At 37.0% G+C, this 17,008-nt stretch overlaps 1 long non-coding RNA gene across 2 annotated transcripts; it reads right to left on the bottom strand.

Annotated features, from left to right (window-relative positions):
• Positions 1-1,021: 1,021 nt before the first annotated feature.
• Positions 1,022-7,016, bottom strand: Gm33912. 2 transcript variants are annotated; one of them, XR_384921.4, is made up of 3 exons: positions 6,750-7,016; positions 4,272-4,333; positions 1,022-1,264 (listed from the first exon to the last, which is right to left on the bottom strand). It is a non-coding gene; the product is annotated as a predicted gene, 33912 (long non-coding RNA). The 2 variants fall into 2 exon arrangements; XR_003951940.1 differs by lacking the exon at positions 4,272-4,333.
• Between the last annotated feature and the right edge of the window lie 9,992 nt (positions 7,017-17,008).

Raw genomic sequence — 17,008 nt, forward strand, 5'->3', positions numbered from 1 at the left:
CATTAAACATACACACATGTTTTAAATAGCTTGCCTGGGTAGAATAATGAAGCTTGTATGCTCTATATTGATTTTTACTACAAAGTATATATTTAGAACATGTGAAGACACAACTCACTTGACATAAAGGCATATGCAGAGGGACTATTGTTATGTATTTCCTGATATTTTTATGTAAAGGCAATAATATAAAAAATAAAATCTTTATAAATTCCTTGGCTATATTTTTATGGTTGTGATTTATAATTGTAACTTAGCTAAAGGCTTTATAGAGTTCAGTTACAGTATTTCTTTGACATTTTATAGCAACATGGAATATAATTTTGCTGTTATTCCTCTTTTTGCAAGTGTGCTACTATCAACCTTTGATAGATTGTCTTTTATTGCTGAATTTCTGTTCCATCTCCTCAATACTCTATGAGTAAAACTTTCCAGAAATTGACTTTTATAAGATGTTCCCTAAGATGTCACTTTATTTAAAATACAAAATAGGAAGGCAAAAGTCAAATTTCCACTGCTATTAGTAAGTAGAGACCAAATATCATTTGAACGTTGCCTGTGCTTCAACTTCATACTCTTTCTTTCCTTGTTTCTTTTATTACTTTTACCATCATGCATTCTATGGTGTCTTTATTTATTTTACCATGAACTACCAAAAGAAATTTCCAGTTTGTGAAACTGCTAGTTCAGGTAAGGTGCTTTTGTTTGTTTGCTTTTAACATTCTTTAAACTTGCATATAAAAAGATCTGGCAAAGGAGCCTGGAAGTTGAACTTTTTACATTCTGTTTACATGAGAACAAATAAATATTTAGAAAAGAGATTAAGTCTGATTATGTTTTGGATCTCTGTCAGCTCTAAAACTTTCCATTGTTGTCTGATTTATGCCATTTCTCTTAGTATGCTAAATATAAAATCTTAGAAAAATAATCTTATAAGATTTGGTTATGGGAAAACATTTTAGCCATTAAGGGGCTATTACTCTGTGTGCTTATAAAAAAGAAACAGACAAATAGCACTCTGTTATTTTCAAATCTCAAATCTACTCATAAATCATTATAGGCAAAAAAAAAAAAAAAGCAACCTCAACTTATGTGGATGACATTATGAACTTCTTGATCTGCGGCTCTCAATTCTCCAAAGCACTGTCCACTATTAGTAAGAGTTGGAGTGGAAGGTTCATAGCTCATTATGTTCTTCTTGTTTAGTCTTCTTTGCAGAATACACATATTCTACTCTATATCATCCATCTTCCAGAACAAGAACCTGAATTTTTTAAAAAGGAGAGAAAAATAAGTGTTAATGTGCAATTTCACTTTTTAAATTTGATCCATGTCTTAGGGTTTTACTGCTGTGAACAGACACCATGACCAAAGCAAGCCTTATAAAAACAACATTGAATTGGGGCTGGCTTACAGGTTCAGAGGTTCAGTCCATTATCATCAAGGTGGGAGCATGGCAGTATCCAGGCAGGCATGGTGCAGACAGAGCTGAGAGTTCTATGACTTCATCCAAAGGCTGCTAGTGGAAGACTGACTTCCAGGCAACTAGGGCGAGGATCTTATACCCACACCCATTGACACACCCATTCCAACCAGGTCACACATATTCCAACAAGGCCACACCTTCAGATGGTGCCACTCCCTGGTCCAAGGATATACAAACCATCACAATCCATAAGACTAGATTATAATTTTTTTAAATTAAAAATGTTTTTTATTTTGTGTGTATGACTGTTTTGGTTGCATGTAGTTCTGTGTTCTCCCTGTGTGTCTGGTGCCTAAAGAGGTAAGAATGGGTGTTGATCCACTGGAACCGAAGTCACAAACTATTGCGATCTTCAATGTGGCTGCTGATGACCATATGTGTGTCCACTGCAAAAGCATCAAGTGTTCTTTGCTGTTGAGTCATCTCTCCAGCCCTCATAAAATACATTCAAACTAAGTTTCTAGTATTATGGATGGAAAATTAATGACTTCCCAAATCTACATATTGAAATTGAGTATTTGGGAAGATTTTGGCAGAGGAAATTATTGCATAAGGAAATCTGAGAGGATCTTTGTTTGTGTGGTGTGGTGTGTGTGTTTGTGTACATATGTAGGTGTACAAATGTGTGCATTTTACTTGTTTGTGTGTATTTGAATGTTTGTGTTGATGTGCAGATGCCAGAGCACACACGGAGAGCTTGTAGAGTTAAGTGTCAGTACTCATCATCCATCTTGTTTGAGGCAGTGCCTCTTCTTATTCACCAATGCATATACCAAACAACCTGTCCTCTGGCTCCTTGAAATACTCTTCTTTTTAACCTCCTATTTTGCTGTAGTCACACTGAGACTACAAACACTTGTGAGCTTATCTTGCATTATGTAGGAACCTGAATTCCACTCATAATGAATCTTAGTCCCATTCCAAATGTGTGTGTGTGTGTGCGCACGTGCACGTGCGCGCGAGCACGCGAGAGCACAAGAGAAAGAGAGAGAGAGAGAGAGAGAGAGAGAGAGAGAGAGAGAGAGAGAGGAAGATTGTTTGTTAGACTGTTTATTGACTCTCTTTTCTTTTCCTTGTTAGATTCAGGAAGAGAATGCCTGCAAACTAGGACACAATCCTGCACCTGAGGCCAGGCACTGGAAACTCAACCTTAGAGTTTTCAGTTTCTGATTTTAAGAAATACATACTTTCTGTTTATATTTCCTATAGCAGCAAGAGGTGACAAAGAGCATTTACCATGTGAATAAGTTCCCCAGTGTCTTATAGGGTCCTAGAACCTTGGGGTCTCTGACTGAGCTACAGGATTAGAGGATGATTTGCTACAAGAACAAGAGGCTTAAAACCATGTACATTTAGCTTTTCTTTGCAAACATTGAACAAACTTATTTCTAAGTTTATTCAGTTTCGAGTTTAATCAGTTTCAAGTACCAGTTAGGGAGAAGGCAGACAGCAAGGGGAGATGGGTGGATAGTGCTCCCTCACACTTTAGCTTCACTAGTTTGGGATAAACTCCCCAACTTCCCACTGCCACTTTCCACTACAACATTTATCTGTTTTCTTTTCTTCCTGTGATCTCTCTTATATCCCCCTTTCTAATTTTCCTTAAACTCATGACCTCTTTTTTTTTTTTTTTTCATGCATCTAACCCATTCAATCCATACAATGTTGCCTGTGCATGTATTTTCAAGGCCAATCATTTGGCAATAGACAACCAACTGATGTACCCTTTCTGGGAGAAGGATAATCAAGGTAGAGTAAGACTATGTAAGAAAACAACTGTAACCCCCCAGCCTGAAACTGCCTGATCCAGACTTTGACCTTGCTGCCACTAAGGAGATTACCTAGGGTGGAGCCTTCCTGCCTAGATGACTCTATTATTCAGCCACTGCTGCTGTTCTCCTTCAAGACACTGCTACCTGCTGAGAGGCCTTGTGCTATTCTGGAGACTACACTCTTTCCTGCACTTCCTTACCTGCAGCTGGTTCCAGGCTCCAAGAATGGATTAGCGGGGGATGGGCCTTCCCCCCTTTATAAGCATAGATTTCTATTAAACATTTGAGCTTTGATCAGGAACCTTGACTTAGCTCCATTTTTCTCTGGACCATCTAGTTCTCTCTCTTTCAGCCCCAGTCTGCCTCCCAGGAGTAACCCTGGTCATGAGAGCCATGGGACGGCTTCCAACAAACAACAACAACAACAAAACCCTGAACAGCCATGCATTAGTGACATTTCTATTACTGTGATACAGCAGTGTGACCGGGGCATCTTACAGAAGAATGTGTGTATTTGGGCTTATGGTTCTAAAGGGATGAGAAACTATTTCGAGGGGAGGCAACAAAACTTTACATGGTGAGTGTGATGGTAGACACAGGAAGATGAAAGCTCTTACCTTCTGTTGCAAGAGAAAAGAGAGAGGGCAAACTCAATTTTGGGAGAGGCAGTATAATCTCAAGGCTAATTCCATTGTTAAGACTACCTTTAGCCTAAGCTTATCTTCTTGTAACTTCCCTAAATAAACACTACCTCCAAGTGGGAATCAAGTATTCGAATGGCTGAGCCTATGAAGAACTTTCTCATTCAAGTCCATACAATTTATTTTCCATTAAAAAATTGAAAAATGTCAATAAAGCTCTTTTTCTTGGTCACAAAACTGGGATAAGTCTAAGATATGAAGTTTTGTTGTTTGTTTTTTTGAGGTCTACACAGTGAAATTTGGTGTCAAAATGAAAAGAATAGCAAAATAGAAAAGAAACCAAAAGAAAGGAACAAGGTTGAAGATACTGACCAGCATTAGGATGAAATGCTAAAATGCTTCCAAAAAAACATTTTTGTGCTTCTCTGTGAATTCTGGAAACAAGTAGAAACATTTGAAGATCAAATCACAGTAATGTATAATGAAAGAGATTTCATTTTCTTCCATATGTCCGAGATGTTGTTGGACATTAACAACATTGCTTTGCAAGGTGAGGTTAAAATGCAGGGGTTTTGTTTGTTTGTTTGTTTGTTTGTTTTTGTTTTTGTCTTTCTTTTATAGACATGATCTTTCTGTAGTTTAGATAGATTTCCCACAAATATTTTCTTCTTAGTAAATACAAGATGCTGAGACAGTATTTTTAAGAGAAAGGATTGTCTTGATAAATACTCTCATGATGAACAAGGTGAAATTGTATTTTGTGGTTTTCATAGAAACCTGACACCTCTCTACATTCATTGGTTTTCTTTTGACAATTAAAAATACAAGTGCCTTGGTGGCTCATTGTAATTCAGGAAGAAGAATGAAGATCTTTCTCTAGAGAGTCATTCCAGCTGTATTTGCAGAATCTTTTTTTTTTAAATGCTATCAATCACCAATCTTACCTCTGTATAACACACACACACACACACACACACACACACACACACACACACACCTATAGATATTCTTAAAAAAATTATCTGAACATGAATGCAAAACTCAATACAATATATAACTTCAAAACACTAAAAACATTAATTAGAAAATATTGGACTTTTATAATAAGGACATGAAAATAATCTCATGCATTAAAAATCCCAGTTTTCTACTTAATATTAGGTTCTAGAATACATTTGATTATTTTCATGGATTCTTTGCTTTTTGGTATGCCAGCTTGTAGTAGGCTCACATATACTTTATTGGCATCCTCATACACAACAAGGATCATCATGTTGTCATTAGGAGGAAATCATATCTAGATGGACTTTGCAACTAACTACAAAATGTGAATATATTTTGTAAGTCGTGAGTTCTAATTTAAATAGAGTACCAAGGAGCTATTACAAAATGTGTTCGTGCTTTTTTCCATTTCTAAACAACACAAACCCAGTGAAACAGTGGGTAATTTCATAGTGTATATGTACACACCAGATTCAGATACAAATAATGCCACTTCCATAAAATAACAAGTAAAGAGTAAGTACCTTTTTTTTTTTTAAATTTTGAGTTATATCTTCACTCAAATCTCCCTGTTTTGAAGTCATTATGTAAATATGCTATGGACTTCATATAAAATCAGGATCATTTGTTTCATTTTTTATCTTAATATTCAATGGGTAGCTTTTGAAAAATCGTTTGGTTTTGCACATTTAAATAAGCAAATGAAACCACCCAGTGTGTGCATAGATAGCAACATAGTTATTTTTGACATCTATTCAGTATCTTTCCTGTATGTCTCTACATACTAATCCCAAGTCCCACAATTTTAAATACCTTATTTATTTTAATGGTTTTCCATCTATCTCTTAAAATACATTTTAGGACAATTTCAAATTATGAAATATTTAAGAACTTCAGATTACTCACATATTTAGCCCCTCTCATTGTTTGACAATCATAATTACATTGTCCTGATGGCCTCAATCCTGGCCCTTGCAGTAAACTTTGTTATTAAAGCTCTCTTGTGTGTTACTTTATCACTCACACTTGAGTTTCACGACCTTGACATTTTTTGAAAATGTAATGAATATCCTCAATTTATATTTTGCTGTTGCTTCTTTACGTATACCCATTTGGAGGCAGATGCAGCATAAATTTATTGCTGTGTGTTTTTCATTATACCCTACAAATTGCCATAAAATTCAGAATTAAGTTTAAAAAAGATTTTCAAGTTTCTCCATGGGTATTTTATTTTTTATTTTTCTTCATTTAAAAACATAATTTATGATGAGATAACATAATTTAAAATGTTACGTAGAATTATGCCTTGAAAAATATATATACATATATATGGTGGATTTATTTTTTAATATTTAAATCAAATACTGAAATATTATTCATGTAGCAATTGTCCTGTGTGATTATCTAATTCCATAATTCCTTTCCTGTACATCCAATAACCTAGGGTTAGTTTCTTCTTTCAACACTTTCTTACTTCTATGTCTATATGAAGTAATTACTTACATTGTATTCTTTAGATTATTATACATCTCTGTCATCTATCTTTGCATTTTAAGTGTATGATTAGAGAATGTTTAAAATATGTATTCTGATAATTAAATTTTGCAGACTTTTCTGGCTATGGCTTTCAAGGTGGCTTCTGTATCTATTTAATGTGTTTTCATTCTCTTTGAAACCTTTCTTAATTTCTCACATGGTGTTCAAAATACATCTAGGTTTTGTTGCGTCAACTCAGAGTCAGCCATTTATGAAAGTACCCCTTATTCCTTTTATGGTATGGTTGTAGTAAGACACTAAGGTTTAACAATTTAGAAGTGAAGGGGGCCAAGTTGGTTCTAGAGCACTTACTTTTGTTGCCTGTGTAAAGTGGTAGAGTAGTGCTTCCATAGAGAATGGTATGAAGATATGAAGATGAGCTCCAACACCCACAGTAGCCTCCCATAAGAGTGTGGTTAGCCTATCAGGGATGATATTATTAAAGCAAAGTGCCTACTATCAACTGCCTACTCCATTTGAAGCTTTCTTAAATAAACACACTCATATTCATGTCCTCCACCCACACATAGAGGGAGATAGAGATGGAGAGGGAGATGGAGAGGGAGAGGGAAAGGGAGAAAGGGAGAGGGAGAGGGAGAGAGGGAGGGAGGAAGGGAGAGAGAGAGAGAGAGAGAGAGAGAGAGAGAGAGAGAGAGAGAGAGAGAAAAGCAGAGAGACAGAAAGAGACAGAGAGACAAAGAGACAGCGAGAGAATGGAATTTTTCTATAATGGTGTAACAGATACCAAAGGCCAAGAAATTAAAAATCCAGTGTCAGGGATTGGTTGCCCCTTTTATTTCTTTTGGAATTGTTGACTATGAGGTCACACAGTTCTGATAGTCCTTATAGTCCTCATAGACCCTTATACCTTATAGGTTATCCCAGTAGTATAGTTATTCACACATTTGAATAATAGAACACAGAGAAGTGAAGCTGGTACTATCCTGAGAACTTTATTCCTCCTGGTTAGCTTTCATAGTGCTGGAAAGCACTGTGCCTGATACCTTAGTAGAAAATTAATCATCAACTTTACACAACTTATGAACTCTGAAATCAAATTTTTTTTCTGTGAAGTAGCAGATGAGACATTTTTGAAAGTAAAATCTTTTCTGTATCATACAGGAATCATGTTTTAAAGGTAGATGAGAGGATTTTGAATGTTTTTATTAACCACAAGATGATAATTATCTCAGTATATTAATGTATTTACATTGTTCTGGATATTAGATAACACATGTATATATTCCAGCATTTTGTCATGTTACATGAATGTGCACATTTTATGGTCTAGTTGAATATTTTAAAAGAATTATGTTCAGTAACACAACATGATCTTTAATTGCAAAAATTTTAATTTAACTGTATATTATCATAATGACACAGATTCTATTGATTAGATATTTTATCATAGAAAACATAGGCTATTAAATACTTTCTGAAGCAGTAGAAATGCCCCCAATTATCAAGCAATGAGGAGACCAGCAGTGTTCATTAGAGTCTATCCAATCAGTACACACAATCTACAACTATATAATGATTAAGAAATATAGAAAAACACATACTATAAATACAGTCTCAAAATTATTATGTGTTAATTATAAAGATACAATTTTTAATTAGGAGATGTATATTTGACCTGACAGCACAGGCCTGAGGTCCCAATACCTGGGAGCCTGCTCTGATAAGTGGATATTAGCCCAGAAACTTAGAACACCTGAGATATAAGATACAATTTGCAAAACACATGAAACTGAAGAAGAACGAAGACCAAAGTGTGGACACTTTGCCCCTTCTTAGAATTGGAAACAATCACCCATGGAAGGAGTTACAGAGACAAAGTTTGGAGCTGAGACAAAAGGATGGACCATCTAGAGACTGCCATATCCAGAGATCCATCCCATAATTAGCCTCCAAACGATAACTTCATTGCATACACTAGCAAGATTTTGCTGAAAGGACCCTGATATAGCTGTCTCTTGTGAGACTATGCCAGGGCCTAGCAAACACAGAAGTAGATGCTCACAGTCAGCTATTGGATGGAGCACAGGGCCCCCAATGGAGGAGCTAGAGAAAGTATCCAATGAGCTAAAGAGATCTGCAACCCTGTAGGTGCAACAACATTATGAACTAACCAGTACCCCAGAGCTCTTGACTCTAGCTGCATATGTATCAAAAGATGGCCTAGTCACTGGAAAGAGAGGCCCATTGGACACGCAAACTTTATATGCCCCAGTACAGGGGAATGCCAGGGCCAAAAAAATGGGAATGGGTGGGTAGGGAAGTGGGGGGGAGGGTATGGGGGACTTTTGGGATAGCATTCTAAATGTAATTGAGGAAAATACGTAATAATGAAAAATATTTTAAAAAAAAGAATAGCTAGAGCTGCCTGGGAAGACCTGACCTTAAATAATGTTGAGAGAGCCTATAATTATGCTCACTCAAATAAAAAAAGAAAGGGAAGAAGGAAGGAAGGAAGGAAGGAAGGAAGGAAGGAAGGAAGGAAGGAAGAAAGAGAGAGAGAGAGAAAGAAAGAAAGAAAGAGAAAGAACAATATTTTCTTCAATGAAAATGGATTAAAGTCTTTTGAAATCACTTAATTAAATCTTTACAATTGAAATAATATTGTGACTTTTAATCTTTCAAAAATCATTTCCCATATATTTTAAATTAAGAATAATATATAGCCTTGTTTTAAAACATGATAAAAATCAAAACACAACCTTATATACCAATTTAGATTTCATTTTGCACATGCAATTATGACATCTGAAACTCTATCTTCTCTATCTTAAGGAAATGTCCTTGAGTAAGACTGCTTTGAGAAACAAAGGAAATGTTAGAGTAATCTGAAAGAATTTTCCCCAGGATATTATTATTATTATTATTATCATCACATTGCCTTCCTGATGGCAAGCATTATTCTATCCCTACTACATGTGTAAAGAAGGGATCCTGGGAGTGATGTAGACGATGTCAGAGATTAGATCTCTGTCAGTATAAAGGTGATGGAGGTGGAAAAGTGGATGTGAAACATTCACAATACCTCAACCCTACACAAAGAGTACAAACAACTAAGGAATTCTGAGAAGAGGAAAAATATTCTTCCATAAAGAAGATCATAACTATCGGTTTTCTCATACCCCAGTGGTAAGCTCTGAAATCATACACATGCAAGTAATATCAAAACGACTTAATAGGCTATATTTACTAATATTTATGTATACACATATGTCATGCAATAACAGTTAATGAAAAAAGAGCCCATGAATTTGTAAGAGCTACAAGGAGAGGTATATGGGGGCATTTGAGTGGAGTAGTGGAAGAGAGAAATGTTGTAATTATAATCTCAAAAAAAAGTAAAATAAAACCAATTGCATCATTACACATATTTGCCTTGGATACAGATTTGTAAATATAAAAATCCAACCAAATACTGTTCTATTTGTTAGTATCTTTAGGTAAAAGAAAACACTGAATAATCTAACTTTATGTATGTTTAGAAAAATGAATGTTCTTTAAGATTATATATGGCTGTATGTGACTTTTTATTCCTGTTATGTGTGCACATCTTTCAGAAGAGAGATTTTACCTTTGGTACTACATGAAATCGGAGGAAGCATGAAAGAAAAGAAGGATCTTATAGGGTACATTGCTGGTTGGCTCCAGCCTTTTGGAGCTCTGCTTAACAATCTGTGGAGAATGGAACCTGAACTGAAGAGCAAGCAGACATATTTTACTCGCTTTCCAAGAGCGACAGGTGCAAAGAAGCTCGAGGAAAAAGCGTTCATTATGGGTAAGGTTAAAATTAGGTACTTAAAAATCATCATCTAATTTAGGTCATTTATCATTCTGCTCAAAGCCCCTTTTGTACGACTGAGTGCTGCAGCGCTTACTTTACTATTAGATCATGTCAGCTGCTCCAGGATCACTTGAAGCAGATGTTTCACAGACAGAGAGAGAGCCTGGCTGACTAACAGCACCGTGGTAACTGCGACGTCACTTCTTGGCAGTTCTAGCAGTGAATGTGAGCATACCATGCAGGTGCAACCATACACAGTGAAATATAGGATGAATTCTTGGACAAAGGGAAAAGTGATACTGGTGAGAGACCCTGAACAGGGTTTATTCCTAGTGGGTTAGAAACTCTGAGCCTGTGGGCTAAGGCTCCCTGTAATGAGATTTAAACTATTCCTTCTACTATCAAGGAGAAGATCAAAACCCATGACGAATTCAACTAAATATAATGCATTCTTCCAAACACTTTCCAAATCAACTTAAAAATGGAAACACAATAATGGAGGAATGTCTGTCACTTAAATAATCAGACAGTATATTACTACCTTTTAAAAGTACCTTTGCTATAACACATTATATATTTTTACATACTAAAGCATATGAATGTGCACATATGTAGATCAAAGGGAGCTGAGAAAACTTAGAAATATTGATCAATAATGTAACTACATTAACCAAATGCTTATTATAATTCAAGCTATGAAGTTTGTATGAAAGAAGAATTTTTCACTTTCAAAAATCTGATGAAAATATATTTTGTAAGAAACAACTTTAATTCCTAATTTTTATTTGAACTAAATAGAAGTGAGCGTGCTGTTTGACTACAAAGAGGTTTTAGAAATAAAAAATACAACATTTTATTGTCTACATTTTTCAAATAGTCTTCCTTAACAATTCATATTTGCTATGTCATTTTTTCTTGGATACGTGAACACACACCTCTTTACCCCCGTTAAGGCACTGATGACAAACCAAAGAAATGATTCCATTCACAGTCAGCTCGAAACAATGAGTTTGTTTGGAGTTAGTTGTAAGAACGTGGATGAGGTCTTATCAACAGGAGCGTGGGCAACTCACCGCTGGCTGCCCCACTGAAGCAAGACTTCTTCCAGCAACTGGTTCACACCTATAATATCTCCAGAAAAGGGCAGATCTTGCAATGCTAGTGCACAGCCTTATGACTTTGTCTTGCATCTCCTCCTAAGCCCCACTTACCACTCACAAAGAAAAGCTAATGGGTCTAATCTTGTGAGGATCTCAAGAGGTTAACCCCAGCAGCTCCATCTAAAGGATCTAAAGGTTAGAGTGACCATGAACTGCCAAGAGGGTAGAAACCCAAGGAAATGTCAACACTTATGCACGCCCCCCCCCCCAATTCATTCATTTACTCATTCGTTACTCATTTATTTTATCACTTTCTGGCTCTGGAAGTCCAAATTCATATTTCTGAAGAACACTGATAAGATATTTTTAGACATTGTTACAGTATTAAAAAAAAAAAAAACTAGGGAATTGTATTGTTTTCCAAGAGTTCCCTTGAGAATGGCTTAAAAAACGGCACCAATGCATCCTCTAACAGCTACACAGATTGCATTCCCTTCCACTGCTGGAGGGCAGAATCATTCTGTGGTATTTTAGCTTCTGGTAGCTACAAGTATTCTTTGGCTTTTGGGAGTGTTAACTATGACCCCTCCCTGTATCTTGACAAGGTCTTTTCCACATTTTCCCCTGTGTCTTGTGCTCTTCTGTCTCATGTAATGATATTTTTACATCAGATCTATAGCTGATCCAAGTAAAAAGACAACCTCACCTAAGATTTTTAATTATATCCACAAAGGCATTTTTTTCCACTATCAAGGCCATTTTTATCGGTTTTGGAATGTAATTGCTTTGGGGTATGGGGCCGTGAAAGGCGACCTGTTTTCTGGTTGAGCTAGGTTAAAACCAGGAGACCCAGCAGCTGTTCCTGCAAGGGACAGAAGGTGTTTGCCACGCCCTCAGACATCAGCTTCCTGACATGAGGGCTCAGCTCTCCCTGTGGCCATCAGTCAAGCAGGAGCAGCACCAACCTCCCACATGCAGATCAGGTATCCCCAAGTTCTCAGATGAAGTCAATGAGAAGTCCCTGTTATCAGACTCTGACCTACCCCCAAAATGTATATAAGAATCCTATCCAGAAGGAATAAAGGTATGTGAGATCTACTCAGTCATCTGAGTGCTTCCGTCATAAGAGCTGTTAACACCAGCAGAGCAGTGGTGGTGCACACCTTTAATCCCAGCACTTGGGAGGCAGAGGCAGGCGGGTTTCTGAGTTCGAGGTCAGCCTAGTCTACAGAGTGAGTTCCAGGACAGCCAGGGCTGTACAGACAAACCGTGTCTCGAAAAAACCAAAAGAGAAAAATTAAAATTGAAAAAAGAAAAACCGAAAAGAGCTGTAACAGGGCCGCTTGGGAAGAGATCATTGGCTCTCCCAAGCACCACCTGAAGCTCCCCGCTCCTCCCTGGCCATTTGGCTTCTCTTTGGCCCAGCCCTGCCCAACTCAGTGCTGGGCAGCGTGGAGTAACTGAGACAGCATGGTGGAGACAGAGGTGGAGCCAGCTGTTGTAGTGGAGGCTACTCCCCCTTCTGGAGATCTCCTTGGAAAGGCTCCGGTACACAGGTCCACACTGGAGATTTCTATCCAAATTACATGAAGATTCTGTGGAGGCTCAATGACCCGGCATAGGGCAATGCTAAGACAGTGAGTCAGGAGTGGGTGGGTGGCTGGGGGCCCTCCCTCATAGAAGCAGGAGGAAGGAGGGCTTGCAGAGGGGAAACTGGGAAGGGGGAAAGCAATTGAAATGTAAGTAAATAAAATCACTAATAAATAAAGTTAGAAACATTGCACATGTCTATCTTAACCAAATACTTATTATTATAATCAAAGTTATAAAATGTATGTTATACACTTACTCCATATGTAATCCTCATATGGCTACCGTGTTCCTGCACTGTTACTTGTCGAGGCTGAACAGGGAAACTGCACAAGAGTGCTGATCGATTTCACTATTAGATTCAGCTGCTTTTTAAAAACTTTTTTGAAAGTTTTCTGATAAAGGAAATTGTATATTTATTTTTTTCCACCATTTCCTTATCACATTACATATCAGTTCTCTTTAAACTTGTAAGGTTTTAAAATACTGGGCAAATTGACTCTGCCTTGTTTACCTTGTATCACCACTGGGCTTTAAGGATAGTTTGGTTGCTTTCGAATGATTCCATTTATTGAGAAGAAAGCTATTAAATAAGATTTAGCCATAAGAAGAGTAGTCGTTTATTATTAGGAAAAGCAAATGCCATGTTAATTTTGGTGTAGAGAAGTGTAATGGAGCCAAAATGAGGGGAAGGAGACATGCATGCTATTTTCTGACCTCTCATGCATTGGCTTTGCTGTGGTTTTCTAACTTACATTAGTCTTTTTCCTGCGTAGAAAATACCATGTAGAAAACTGTTATTTTTCATTGTTATTGTATAGGACACATGGTGTGAAAACACCACCTATAAACTTGATGTCACTTTCTCCAAGGTGCTATTTGTGAGCACCGTCTGCTGGTGCTTTCAACTCCTTGGATATCTCTGTTGGCTAAGAAAATTTCATTGGTCCTGAGTTGCGTTCTAGACCCCTTCCCTTGGATTATTTTGATATCTGATATGTTTCTCAGTATTTTCCAGCAAGCTACCAGTACCTGAAGTGATATTTTCTTTATAGTGCCATATTTTTCCCCTCTATTAATCACTGTATCCCTACAAGTATCTACACATTTTGCTAATCAGAGTGCCTCAGGAATATCTCTGTATCTAATTAGCTCTTAACCCTGCTCATTTTTTTGTTATAAATTTCTATGCCTATCTTATTATGTAATGTTTTCATTTTTCAAAGCCATGACCATAAAAACATTTCTCAAGGATAAAAAAATTTCTATATCAATTTTCTTAAAATATATTCCGAGAGCAGCATTAAGTGCTGCATCCCACGTTATCACAATGTTGAACTGAGAAGTTAAGATTTTAATGTCAGTCTAAATCACAGAATTAAAGTCCTAGGTCATCACCACCCATTCTGAGCTGTCATTTGACTATACAGTGCATAGCATGTCCCTGTAAAACTCCCAACATATTTAAAAAATCATTTCCTCTGTGTTTTTTTTTTCTTTCACCCCAGGGAACAGTTTTAGGCAAAGCATTTCCATATGGAAGGAGTGAGGCGGTTTAACGAGCTGTATAGCATCACTCATGAATAGTATTAAAATCTCAAGAGCCTAACTCGGGCTGGGAGATTGGGGGTGTATACAAGCATCCTGGTTTTGAATATGTTCACATATTGTCAGAACAGGAAATGCTACAAACATAATTATAAGCAACCCCAAAGACCATTTTATGAAGCCCACCGTTATAGCCTCTTATGAGACCGCAGATAGTCCTCCTATTTCAATGGCAAAAAGGAAATCATCACGATAGTGTCCCATGCAGTTATCCCTGTACAAATACAGTCAGAATGGACATTCCATGTTTAATTTGTTCAGAAATGGTGAAAATAAGCCTGGAAAAGACGAACAGGCTTCTATTAAGTGACACAGTCATCATTTGTCAGTTATCGAAATTAAGAAAAATGTGTAGTTTTCTTCCTCTGATTGCCTAGAATCTTGTAGCTCGGCAGTGGCACAAAGCCTTGTGCACAGGTGAGCTGAAGTAGCTGATGTACGTTACTAGTACCAGATGCTCAGGCTCCGTGCCCACTTAGGACTCCGGCTCACTCTATTCAACTTTTTTAAAGCCCCCAGGGGGTTTGAATGTGTCAGCAGGTTGGAGAACCCGGGACTGTTCAAGAGCAACGACTACCAAATTCTAGCACGTAAGAACCACATAGGAGCTTAATAAAATTCACTCTCTGGTGCCAACCATCCATAGACTTTGATGGAGTAGTTGTAAATACAGGTTTCATAACTGCATTTTTGGGGGGAGCATCCCAGGGGATCATATGTTCTGTGTACTTTACTAGTTGAGAAAAAAATAAGGTAGAATCCTTAAGGAGAAGTCCTACCAATTCAAACACTGTTTTATATAAGATTGATTCATTAGAAAGTTTATCTTGGCTTACATCATCACATTCCTTTGTGATACAGGAAAAATTATTTGAAAAATTCCATTTTTTTAGATAAACAAACCAAATAAAAGATTGCTGAAAAGACTTCCTTAACCCTGTAGAAGTGCCATATCAGGCCTAGGTTAAATCCTGGTTTATTTATTTGTTATCACTTCAATTCACAGACATTTATAAAATGTGAACAATAGTATTACAAGCATCTAGACATGTAAAATTGAAAGTTTCAAATCTGTCCAAGTCAACTTTTGGCAGCCTAGTTCTAGGTTCAAAAACTGATGCTAAAATACAATAGAAATCTGATGCCAACATATAAGCAGCCCGAGAACATTTCACCTCTAAGAATCCATATTTTTTAATTAAAATCTTTGTTCATACAATATCTTTTAATCACTGTTTCTCCTCCTGAAATACCTCTCAGATCATTCTGACTCATCCAACTCAATACCCCTTGTCTTTTTTTAGAAAACAAACTAAATTTTTTAAAAGAGGAAAACAAGAAACACACGCACACACAATTTATAAAAAAAAAATCCAAGAGTAGAAACTACAATGAATAAGCAAAAAGAAGATGAAGAAGAAAAAGAACAAAAAAGGAAGAAAGAAACAAAGAAAGAAACAAAGAAAGAAAGAAAGAAAGAAACAAAGAAACTAGCAAAGCCCAGAAATACAAAAAATGCCAAACAAACATTGTAGAACAAAGTTTCTACAAAAATACCTTTCAGTTTTCTTTGTGTTGGCCATCTATTGCTGGGCATTGTGTTTGTCCTTCAGTGTGGTTTGCATACCCAGTGAAAGCCCATTGGAGACAACCAATTCTTCTTTCTTAAGTGTATGTCAGTTGGAGATGGCTTCATGGGTAAGGATGGGGGCTCATGTCCACTTTCTCCTCTCAACAGAGACCTTATCTGGCTTAGGCCTTGTACATGCGCCTCAGTCTCTGAAAGTTCATATAGGAATCAGCCCTGTTGTATCTGAAGGACATGGTGTCCTTGTCCTCTCTGGTTCTTACAATCTTTTTTCTCCTCTTCCATAGAGCTGAGTCCTGACGGGAGGAGTTTGATGAAGACATCTTACTCAGAAAAGTGTGTTTCAAAGTCTCTCACTTTCTGCACATTGTCCAGTGGTGGGTCTCCATATTAGTTCCTATCTAGTGTAAGAGGAGCTTCTCTGATGATGGCAGAGACAGACACTGAACTATGGGCATAGCAGAATGTCATTAGGTGTTTCTGTCTTCATGGAGGAAACTAATATTTGGATTTCCCCTAGCTCTAGGTCTTAGTCTAAGATTCTTGGCTGTCTGGTCAGTGCCAATCAAATGCTCTGTCTCATGGCATGGGCATTTAAATCTAAACAGATCACAGTTGGTGACTTCCACAATATTTGTGCCTCTATTTTACCAGCATCTGAAGCAGGCAGGTCACCATCATGGATCATAGGTTTTTGAATCTGAACCCTGTCCATGACATACACTAGCCATGCAACCCTATGGAATCACAGAACTTTATTCCCCAGATGTCTCTCTCGTTAGTTACATGGTGATAATTGCTCCTGTACATATTTTGTCTCTCCTCAGATTTATAAAATTCTATGGATTATTTTTTGGAAACTCTTAGAGAAAAGCAGTTAGTATAA

The sequence above is a fragment of the Mus musculus genome, chromosome 16 (assembly GCF_000001635.26).
Source record: "Mus musculus strain C57BL/6J chromosome 16, GRCm38.p6 C57BL/6J".
NCBI classification, from domain to species: domain Eukaryota; kingdom Metazoa; phylum Chordata; class Mammalia; order Rodentia; family Muridae; genus Mus; species Mus musculus.